The 10,743-nt window shown below is 36.0% G+C and overlaps 1 long non-coding RNA gene across 1 annotated transcript; it reads right to left on the bottom strand.

Annotated features, from left to right (window-relative positions):
* Positions 1-620: 620 nt before the first annotated feature.
* On the bottom strand, positions 621-2,976 carry LOC123559075 (uncharacterized). Its single transcript, XR_006687875.2, has 3 exons — positions 2,872-2,976; positions 2,268-2,345; positions 621-1,517 (listed from the first exon to the last, which is right to left on the bottom strand). It is a non-coding gene; the product is annotated as an uncharacterized LOC123559075 (long non-coding RNA).
* Between the last annotated feature and the right edge of the window lie 7,767 nt (positions 2,977-10,743).

The raw sequence follows: 10,743 nt of genomic DNA, 5'->3' as shown, positions 1-10,743 counted from the left end.
AAACATAACTCCATCTTGCTTTTTGCAAGAATTATGGCCCCTTTTGCACTTAGAAAATATCAGATTTCTTGGTAAAGTTTTATATCTTCTCCTTCCCTCCGGAGCGTGCACGTCGCGGAGAAGGCACAGGGCATCGCCAGAGGTGGAGCCAAGACAACTGTCGGTGTCCTGACTAATCCGGAGGGAGTGGCCCTGCAAAGGATGGGACGACGAGGATGGGCCATGCAGACTTCCAACGACTCTACCCGGGGGGATCAACTACTCAACTTCCTTTGTTTATTACATATAAGGCTTCGGCCACCCGAGCTGCTCAAACGTGAGGGGCGGGCGGGGAGGGGCATCAACACGTGACATATCTTGTTTAATTCAATTATCGTCAGCATTTAAGAGTTATACTTCTGAAAGTAATTTAAATGAAGTGTGATGATTCAATTAGTATCGAGGTTGAGGCATTGGTCAACCATGTAAAAATGTCACTTTTTGGCACGGGAAAAATGTAACGGATAAACTGACGAACACATGGATGAAGACCATTGAAATATCCATTTTCGAATGATAAAGACCACCTACACATATAAAACGAATATTTGTCTGTTCTTGTATATTATAAAATTGATCTATATAAATCAAGGAATTTATCTAAAGATTGTTATGACAAGTCACAATGTCACGTGCTTACGTACTTAGTTTAAGTTAATTTGATTATTTTCCCTGACTCTTATTTATTAATGTTTTGTTGTAAAAGCAGCGCTACTTATTTTTTACAGAGAACAATATTCATTTTACTGTTCACACATGTAACACTAATGAGAATGGAACATTTGTATATAAGTCAATGCTATTATAGTCACACTCTGAGTTTAAATGGCTGGGCTCAATTTCAATAAAACGGGCACCGTTTAAATACAGGTTAGTAGAAGTCACATGTAGGAGAAAAGAACCTTATCCCCAAGATAAGTATTTGTCTTGACGGGATCCAGCAGTCGTTCCAGAAACCAGGTCGTTCAGGACTGATACACCTTTAGTGAATACCACCTTCACCAAATATTGAATTTCTAAAGATGTAACCACACCTATCTCATTTCGCAGAAACGTTGTATTTAGCTTAATTGTAACATTGTTATCGTCTTTTGATAAGAGCCTGTATTCCCAAGGTGAAGTGATTTCTAGTAAAAATCTATCCTTGTCATGTGTAGAACGAAGAGCTCCTTTAAGTCTGTTCATTTGAAATAATAACGACGAATTATGTCCCAATTTTGTTGAAACATTTAAGCCAGGAAGAAAATTATTCCCGTAATAGCCAACGTATTCCGATGGATTCTGCAGCTTTCGAAACGGCTCTGATGATGTTGCGTTCATTTTCGTATCTTGCCATGGCTGTGGAAATTCGCAAGTTGTTGTTTCACTGAGCCATTGTTCTTTCGCAATAAGTTTATCACTTACGTAATACAAAATGGTTTGCAGAGCATATCCCGTCAATTTCAATACGGATGGACCATTGACATTTGCATAAATTCCTTAAATATAGAAAAAAGAAACTATGGACTGCGGCTGATATAACTGGAGTAACAAGATACGATATGTTTGGAATTATGAAATTGTACCTATTACATTACACAGAAGTTAATGCATGATTTCACTTGTATTTGTCAATATATACTTCCGTTTTCTTAAACCATATTGGATGATGCGATAGCTTTGGTTTACTAAACAAAAAATCCTCCGGCCAAGAAAAAGATCCGCATGAAGTTTAGAGCTTGACAAAATGCCTCTGTATATCGAAAGATGGAATCGTGCCCGTCTGAATTGGTTTCATTTTAGTACTCATGAAAATAAGTTAAGAATTATTAATACTATACTGGTTTTACTGGATATACATTGATTCGTACAATTCCGAAAAACTTCTCGGTACGAATACCTACTCGTGTACGAATACCTACTCGACTAAATATTAAGATATACTATGTTCATCCTTCACTCAAATATTTTACTATTAGTTATTGCAATCACAATTAAATTTCATGTCTAATATGTAAATACTTCATATATTTTTTCTTAGATATATTAACCTAAAAACAGCACTTTATAAACACACGCATATCTATTTTATGTTTACACAAATACTGTGTCATCACTTTTCATATTTTCATTTATGAATTTTATACATAACAAATCTTAAAGAAATGTATTATGTACTACATTCTGCAGCAAAATTCTTCTTGTTGAACATTCAACCGCTTTATAATCATTGCAAAGACTGTGTATACCTGCATTTATGTCCGGAAATATCCATACAGCAGATCGATATGAGAATATTCATCCATGGTGCCATATTTTGCGAAACCCTTAAAAGAAAATGTATTTGTTAATCTTGATACGCAAACTTCAGAAATAGAATTTTCGTCTTAACTAATCTCACGCATTTTATCTTTTGTTTTAGTTGCTATCAACATAACCATCGAAGGAACCGCACCGCAATTTCTCAATAAAACTATATAAACAGGTATTCTATTAATACGTATATTTTGTAAATTTTCGCCTTAACCATTCTGGCTATCATCAAACAGCGATTATTTCATTGTAAGAACATCAAGTTAATTTTTAATCAAATGGTAAAATTCATTTAATATGGTGTAGCACTTATTCAACTTTTAAGTGTGATGAAATGTTTTCAATGTTTCACTTTCACTTATTTTATCTATACTTCATCGCACATCTTTGCTTATTATTGTAAAAAGACAGAGGTTTGTATTTCTCTCGAGGAATCTTTTCGCTAAAGAGACAGGAATACATTTCTAGCTCATAGTTCTCGCTCATTTTCCTACCAGGCCCCTGTATCCCTTGACGTTCGACAATTATAGGATTTCTCACCACGATATGTCGCGGAAAACCAAGCATGTCCATATCCTAATATTGTGTCTGAGACTGGAAACTCAGGGCGAGTTAGATCGCTGTCGACCGTAGGTGTGGTTGCTGGAACATAAGAAGGCAATTATTAAAGTTTAAACCGCAACGAGATAAAGAAATATCAGACCATATTGACAAACTTTACGGGTTGTATTAGCAGGAAAAAATAGTGTCTAAATTTTGCGTTTTACTTGCCGAAGCAAGCTGACAAAATATACTATCACAACAGCAGTTTTTAATTTTGTGCCTTGTGGTGGCTCTAATACGTGTTCCCATACTTGGACTCAGTGTTGTTATATTGTCTGGTCCTTTCAGATCATAGAGTACATTCATTTATACTATAATAAAATTCCGCTTAAGCCGTGGTGTGTGCTGCACATTTCATTACCTCTCATAAACAGACTCCATCAAACTGAGTCTACTATTATCTTACATGGTTGCGTTTTATGCTTCCAAATGATCTTTTACAGACTTTGCAATGCTAACAGTAGCTTGATCTGGACTGCTGTTTTCGGCTCGGGTGAATTAGCTGGGCTTGACCGTTTAAGTGCGGCATAAATTCTAGATGGAGACCCTTTTATTATTATACCTCTATCTATATTTTGAGTTTATTTTAGCCAAATGACAATAAAAAGCCTCTGAAAACAAAGAACTGTTTGATTACTGAGTCATCAATTTTAATGATTAGTGTTCCTGGTGAATTAACTTGTGAATAACATAGGATCCCCTCACTAAATTATAATTTGTTCAGGTCTGCCCATTGTTTTCTCGTTAAGGCCTAGTCCATTACTTTAACTATTTCAGCCGCTTTTCATCGAATCGCACTTTATCACTGAATAGAAGGTTCCAAGTACATCGCCATATGAACACACCTGTAGTTGTAATTTGGTAGGCATATTTATTTTGTGAAACGTAAAGGAAAACCTCACTTACTGGTAAAAAAAATCTTCAGCACTGGTACTTTCGGTTTAAGATATACCCCCGTTATTATGTGGCTAACATCCCTTGGTCAGAAAACAAAGCCAATATAAAATCACCTAATTATAATTTAGTCTTTATTAACCATATGATATCAGACGTATTAAAAGATATCATGTACCCGTCTGACCCTGAAAACAAGTGATATAGTGATCTAGAAGACGGGTACTTATTTCCTGAATCATATTCTTGGTTATGTTTGTTTGCGTCTCTGACTGTACATAAAATTCTAATTACAATTTATTTTACATAGTGAAAAACAAGACTTCACTTGGATTAATTTTAATTCAATACATTTCACGTTGTCTTTGAAAGACAATGGGGCGAGGCAAAGTGTTTGTTCACATGAAAAAAAGAAAATTGATGTATTTCTTCTTTGTGATCGACATTTATAAAATTTAAACAATTAAAGGTTAGGTCAGGTTTCTCGGAAGCAATGAGCACCCCAAACACAGCAAGAACGCCATGCATCGCAAAGTAGACTCAACATTAACTGCAGTGGAAAGATATAGCTTCAAAAATCCAACAATAGGTAAATTTTGATTTTATGCAATTATAAATGGGTAAGGGGTAGATAAAGGGTCGGGGATGTTCGGGAAGTGGAAAAAGTAAGGATGAATATTCAACAGGGAAACCACGCTCCGAAAACGCAGTCTCCCTACACCGCCAACCACAGCAGCGCAAACACGGACGATCACCACGCACGCACACGCACAGCAAACAGACAAGCAGGAAAAACTACAAACAGGGGCACCGCCCAGAAACGGCCGGTTGTAAAAAACAAGGACAACCAACCTTACTCACATAGTAAATGGCGATGAGGGAATAAGGAAGAAACACCACCGACAAGCAAGACAATATATGTAACATAAAATACGAAATGGACAAAAACAAGTTGAAAATTGGGGTACCACCTTGGAACGGTCACTAACCTACATAAAAGAAACTGGGGATTAAAACGCGCTTAGGGCATGCCAACCTCGCAGTTTCCCTTTTTTCAACAAGTTAGACTCCCCGCTGAAATAAGCATAAGCTTTAAATATATCTCCCGGTAGCCTAGTGGTAGAGCGCCCGCTCCGAGTGCTGGAGGTCGTGGGTTCGATCCCCGGCCACGTCATACCAAAGACGTAAATAAAAGTACTAGTAGCTTCCTCGCTTGGCGCTCAGCTTTAAGCGGATAGTGCTAGGACTGGTCAGCCCGGTGTCAGTATAATGTCACATTGTGACTGGGTGGAGTATCATGTCACATGTCTACGGCGCGATATTCCAGTGAGGCAGCACTTCAAAAGTGGGCATTGTGCTCTCTGCTACATGTAGACGCCATCGTTTATATGACTGAAAAAAAGTTGAAAAAGACATTAAACCCGAACACACATACGCGCGCGCTTTCGCGCACGTAAGCTCGCGCGAGCACCCGCACGCACACACACACACGCGCACGCACACACACACGGCTATGTTTAGAATCTGAGCCAAACAAAATCAAGATAGATGTGTTTTAAAATGAATTAACGACACCTTATTACAAGGAAACAAGTTATATCCTATGAAATTAATGTGTTTTAAAAGTTCATAGTTAGGAGAGAACTTAGGATGAAACTTATGAACTTTGTGACACAGGCCCCGACTGGTATTATATATGTATCATAAATTTATGCTTGGTTTAGAGTCACACCGACACGATTTATGTCATTTGAGGACTTTTTAGTTTTTCGTGGTAGATGAAGATCAAAAGTTCGAATCTTGGCATTCATTTGGGGGGTGGGGTAGGGGGCAGGGGAGGGGGGTGTAACCTGCGAAGAACAATCGAGCTTCCGCCGTAAACTACCTTGAATGCGAATACTGCAATCCAAGAAAAGTTTCGAACCCGCATTGGTAAGGGGCAAGTGATGCGAGCGACCGTATCCATTCGGTCATGGAAGCCAATGGTAAGGGGCAAGTGATTCGATGCGAGCAACCTTATCCACTCGGTCATGGAAGCCAATGGTAAGGGGCAAGTGATTCGATGCGATGTATTATAAAAACTCCACAAAATCACGCAATTCATCACTACCACATCTAGTGCTAAAATAATATTCTGAAAATGAAATATTTCTAGGTTTAATTTAGACAATAATCTAAAATGGCCAACCAAGTAGAAAAGACACAATGACTAAAGAAATGCAACTCACAGTTATACTTTCTCCTAAAAATCAAACAGTATCTTGATCTGCATTCACGGAAATTATTCTTTAATGCCTACATTTTGCCACATTTAGACTAATGTTGCACAATTTGGGGAAACTGTAGCAATGATTGTTGATCACAGAATTGATTAAATTTCAAAAAAGAGCTGCCAGAATCATTTTAGTTTAAAGCTATGATAGTCCATCTGCTGCTCTATTTAATGGCTTAAACTGGATGAAATTTAATGAACGAGTGAAAAACAAAACAAAAGGTACTCATATTCAAGTCTATACATTAACAGCCATTCCCAGCTTACATGAAAGAAATTTTCAAAGTACAAATCAAAGAGCTGGTGATTTTTTTTTCTAAAAGATAAAGTGTTTGGTGAGGTCATTTAGAAAAACTGCACATCAGTTTTTATGTAAAGATAAAATCAACAAGTTCACATGTATATAGCGAAACACAGTTAAAAGTATAAGTTCTCTTTTACAAACGACTGTCTCTACATAAAATTTTATTGTGAATGTTACTCTACACATTCATTTGTATTTTTGTAAAGTTATATACATCTGGTGAGGATTATCTACATTGGAAGAAAATATCTGAAAATTAAATATTTAAGTGAAAGATGGGCATTTGATATTTTAATACATTGAAAAAATGTGTACATTTGTAGACTTTTTACAGACTCTGTAACTATATCGCTTTCGTAAACCTACACAGTGGTATTGGTTAGAATGTATAATGTAGATAGTTAAACTAGAGCCGTCGGAGGAGTATTGGTTAGAATGTGTAATGTAGATAGTTAAACTAGAGCCGTCGGAGGAGTATTGGTTAGAATGTATAATGTAGATAGTTAAACTAGAGCTGTCGGAGGAGTATTGGTTAGAATGTATAATGTAGATAGTTAAACTAGAGCTGTCGGAGGATTATTGGTTAGAATGTATAATGTAGATAGTTAAACTAGAGCTGTCGGAGGAGTATTGGTTAGAATGTATAATGTAGATAGTTAAACTAGAGCTGTCGGAGGACAGCAACGCTCGACTATTCAACAGCCTTGTCAATTGAATGAATATAAAAGTCGAAAAAGGTGCATAATTTTATAAAATTTCAAAACAGGGTTATGGAACCTATACATTGCATATCAGTTCATGACACTTGACAAGTGTGTGAAGTTTCAATCCCTGCACATTAGTGGGTACTGAGATACCAGCTTACATACAAAAACTTGACCAAAAACTGCTAAGCCAAACAAAAGGAGCATAATTTTGTAAAAATGCAAAGTAGAGTTAGAACCTGTGCACAGCATGTCAGATCGTGACAGTGAATAAGTGTGTGAAGTTTCAATCCATTCCCATTAGTGGTTACTGAGATACCAGTTTACATACAAAACCTTAACCAATAGTCTTTGAAAAGTCGAGCTAAAACAATAAATGAAAATTTCACTCCCTCTCATCGTCACTTTTCGAAGTACTATTAATCAGTTTCGAGTGGTCTGACTGACATTCCACTTAACAATAACCTCTGTTTATTGGAACCTTACTGTGAAAGTCATTAGCCAAAAACTGTGCTAATGAGGACAAAAATCCTTGGGCCCATCGCAAAGATTTAGGCCTGTTTCAGTTGCGTTCGCTAGACATTTCATTATGTGCCTGCTATTATTTTATTTTGTTGCGACCTGTGCTTTCAAATGATCTTCATACAGATTTTATTGATTCATGTTTACTAAAAAATGATGGAAAAAAAATAGAGAATAGAATCTGATGTCCCACAACATAGAATTTGTTATTCGTTATTGAAAACATTATGTTAATAAATGTAACTGAAGTCTGTTAAGAGGAAATCAACTCATCCGAAATGAAATAAGATATTAAACCTTATAAAAACACAATGGCGGAGGCGATGTACGAACTCTTTTTGTTTATCATTTCATTCTGCTAAGAATAGTTTCGGAATATTTATACAGATGTCGTGCACACGATTGTCATAATAACTCATTAAATCCTAGAATAGCCGTGTTAATTTATTGTAACTGTATTAAATAAATTGTCTGTCTGCTGTTTATGATGGCAAATTTTCCGTCACCAATTAAATATTTACTTTCTTTTCTGAAAGCTTTCTAATGAATTGTATGAACTGACATTATTGTGCACACAAAACAAGCTTTACCGTGGTATATTTGTTGTATCGTTGCAACAGTATATTGACTAGAACGGACGAAATTATTAGCTAAGTTAAATTGTAAAATTTGTTACATTGCAAATTATCGTCATTCGAAGTTTACGCTGGTATAATATATTTTTTCTGGGTTAAGTTGATACTATTTTTCTGTCTTTCGTAGAGAACATTTTCTGTGAGTGCTTTCTAAAAAAAGAAAATCTGAACAGGAAAACAGGGATCATGCATGCAGAGATTCTTGTTCATTCACAGCCAGTAGTTTTCCATGGAGATCACATGTTTAAATGATGATCAAAATTTCGTTATTTTCCACGAAAAACAGTACATTCACTATACATTTTGTATGGAAAGAAGAAAGCGTTTTTTTCGTGTAAACAACATTGGCCCATGCCAGGAGACTGCACGCGCAATCTGATATCATTCACATAAAACATGGACAAATTGGCGTCGTTCGAAATGATAATTCACACGATTTAACGATATTTTAGATAAAAAAACAACCAGGAACTGTAATTTCATCGGAAGGCAAATTACAATTGAACGTTAACGGGTCTTTCTAGCTTTTCTGTTTAGATGTTCAAAGATTGATATCCTGACTTTTACTTGAAATTTTCGGATACAATAACTTATTTTTGTAGAAAGCTACTGTAAAAATATAAACATAAGAATTGAATGTTATTTTTTTGTGCGTTGATACTGATACAAACCACATTAGGACTTCTTGCAAATTATCCAAGAATCGCTAGCGCAATTCATGGATTTTCAAGAAGTTCCAATGTGGTTTATAACCGTTAACTTACTACTACCACACCCTATACCCCCCCCCCCCCCCCTCTTCTTGTTACGTGCGATCAAAACAATAAGCTGACTGCTATAAATTGGAAACCAAAGCATTTAAGTACTGGAGGACGGATTGTCTTGAAATGTATTGATTCTGTCGCAATATCCCTTTTCTGTTTGGAGTGTTAAACTAGTAAATGTCCTTTTCGGATGTTGTTTTTTTAAACAGTGTAACCACTTCCTTGCCAAATTTCTATGTTAATTGTGAATTTAATGACTAAACATGAACAATGCAGACTATCATTATCAGACTGCACAGATGTGCATGTAGACACATACACACAATTACAAAACAATCATACATTTTGTAATAACTATTTGGCAAATATAGATCAAACAACAACAACATAGGGAACAGAACTGAAACACATTTTTAAGGTTACTAATTATACCAGGGACGATCAGACTTTTAAGGAATACACATATAACTGATAACCGTGTTGTACTGTAAAAGCCAAATCATTTGAGCATGAAATATATTGATTTTGCTCCAGAATAGTAATAACTTTTACAGATTTACCGAGAGCTAAGTAATATTGTATTCGGCAATATAATAGATTCCTTTCTCAATAAATTTCTAAGTATCATAAATCATTGGAAAAGTCTTTTACTTCTTTTGATTATCAAAAGCATCTAACAAAGTTCTATTATTCTATTTCACTTCTTTGTGGTGATTAAAACTAACAAATATCCGAGCTTTTACTTCCCCTAAATTCTGAATATTTGTACCATGTGAAACCATGGTCACGTGACAGAGACACGTGATGAAAACGTTAATATTGCGTAGGTAGACATCAGGAAATACCTACTTTCACTTTCATTTTACAAGGCAGCTTCCAAACAACTTTTGAAGCATATAACGTAGCTTAAAATCATCTGCGGACATTCCTTTTTACAATCAAGCATAAATAATGCTTATATCTGGCATGAAAATGGCCTTTACTAGGCGGGAAAATTGCACTATATATTGATACGGACTACATTCGAGTGGACCACAGAGGCATATCCGGCTAATTGCCCCCTTCATGCCTATAATGTGTTAGTCTAATTACATGTATAGGTAAAATTATAGCAAAAAAACTTGATTGATCACTGATTTTGTCCAGAAATTGCACATTGTCGACGTCAAAAGTACATATTTTCTTCCTTGAAGAATGGTCTACATATAAACCCCACTGTTCCGTGAATAAAGAAACAATACTAGTTTGGTAAAATTAAATAAAGTCATCGTTAAAACCTCCAGTTTGTTTATAACCGTCAATGAAAGAGGATTCAGTGTGATGTCCTGACTGTATACATGTTTGCTTGCAGTACTGTACAAATGTTTGCGACTTTCGTAATCAAGACTGTACGCCTGTTAGAAACGGACTTATTTATTAAATATCGACTTTTCCCCTTGCTCCTGTAATATTTCTTCATAGTTATAATCTGCAAACGAAGTTAGAAGGAGGGGAAGTCACCATGCGGTATGTCTGTCCGGTCTGTTTGTATGTGTGTCCTCATAAATTTGGTCCTGCAGTTACTTGAATACTATTAAACCTACCTCTCTCAAACTTCACACACACATAGGCAATATGTAGTTAATGCCTTCCTCTTCTTTAAAGTCAATGTCACACTTAAGAGGTCAAAGGTAAAAAAGGGTCCAATTCGTGTCTGTGCCATAACTTCTTTATG

This window comes from Mercenaria mercenaria, chromosome 5 (genome assembly GCF_021730395.1).
Source record: "Mercenaria mercenaria strain notata chromosome 5, MADL_Memer_1, whole genome shotgun sequence".
In the NCBI taxonomy this organism is placed as follows: Eukaryota; Metazoa; Mollusca; class Bivalvia; order Venerida; family Veneridae; genus Mercenaria; species Mercenaria mercenaria.
Note: the sequence above shows the minus strand (reverse complement) of the source record. Positions and strands in the feature narration are given on the sequence as shown.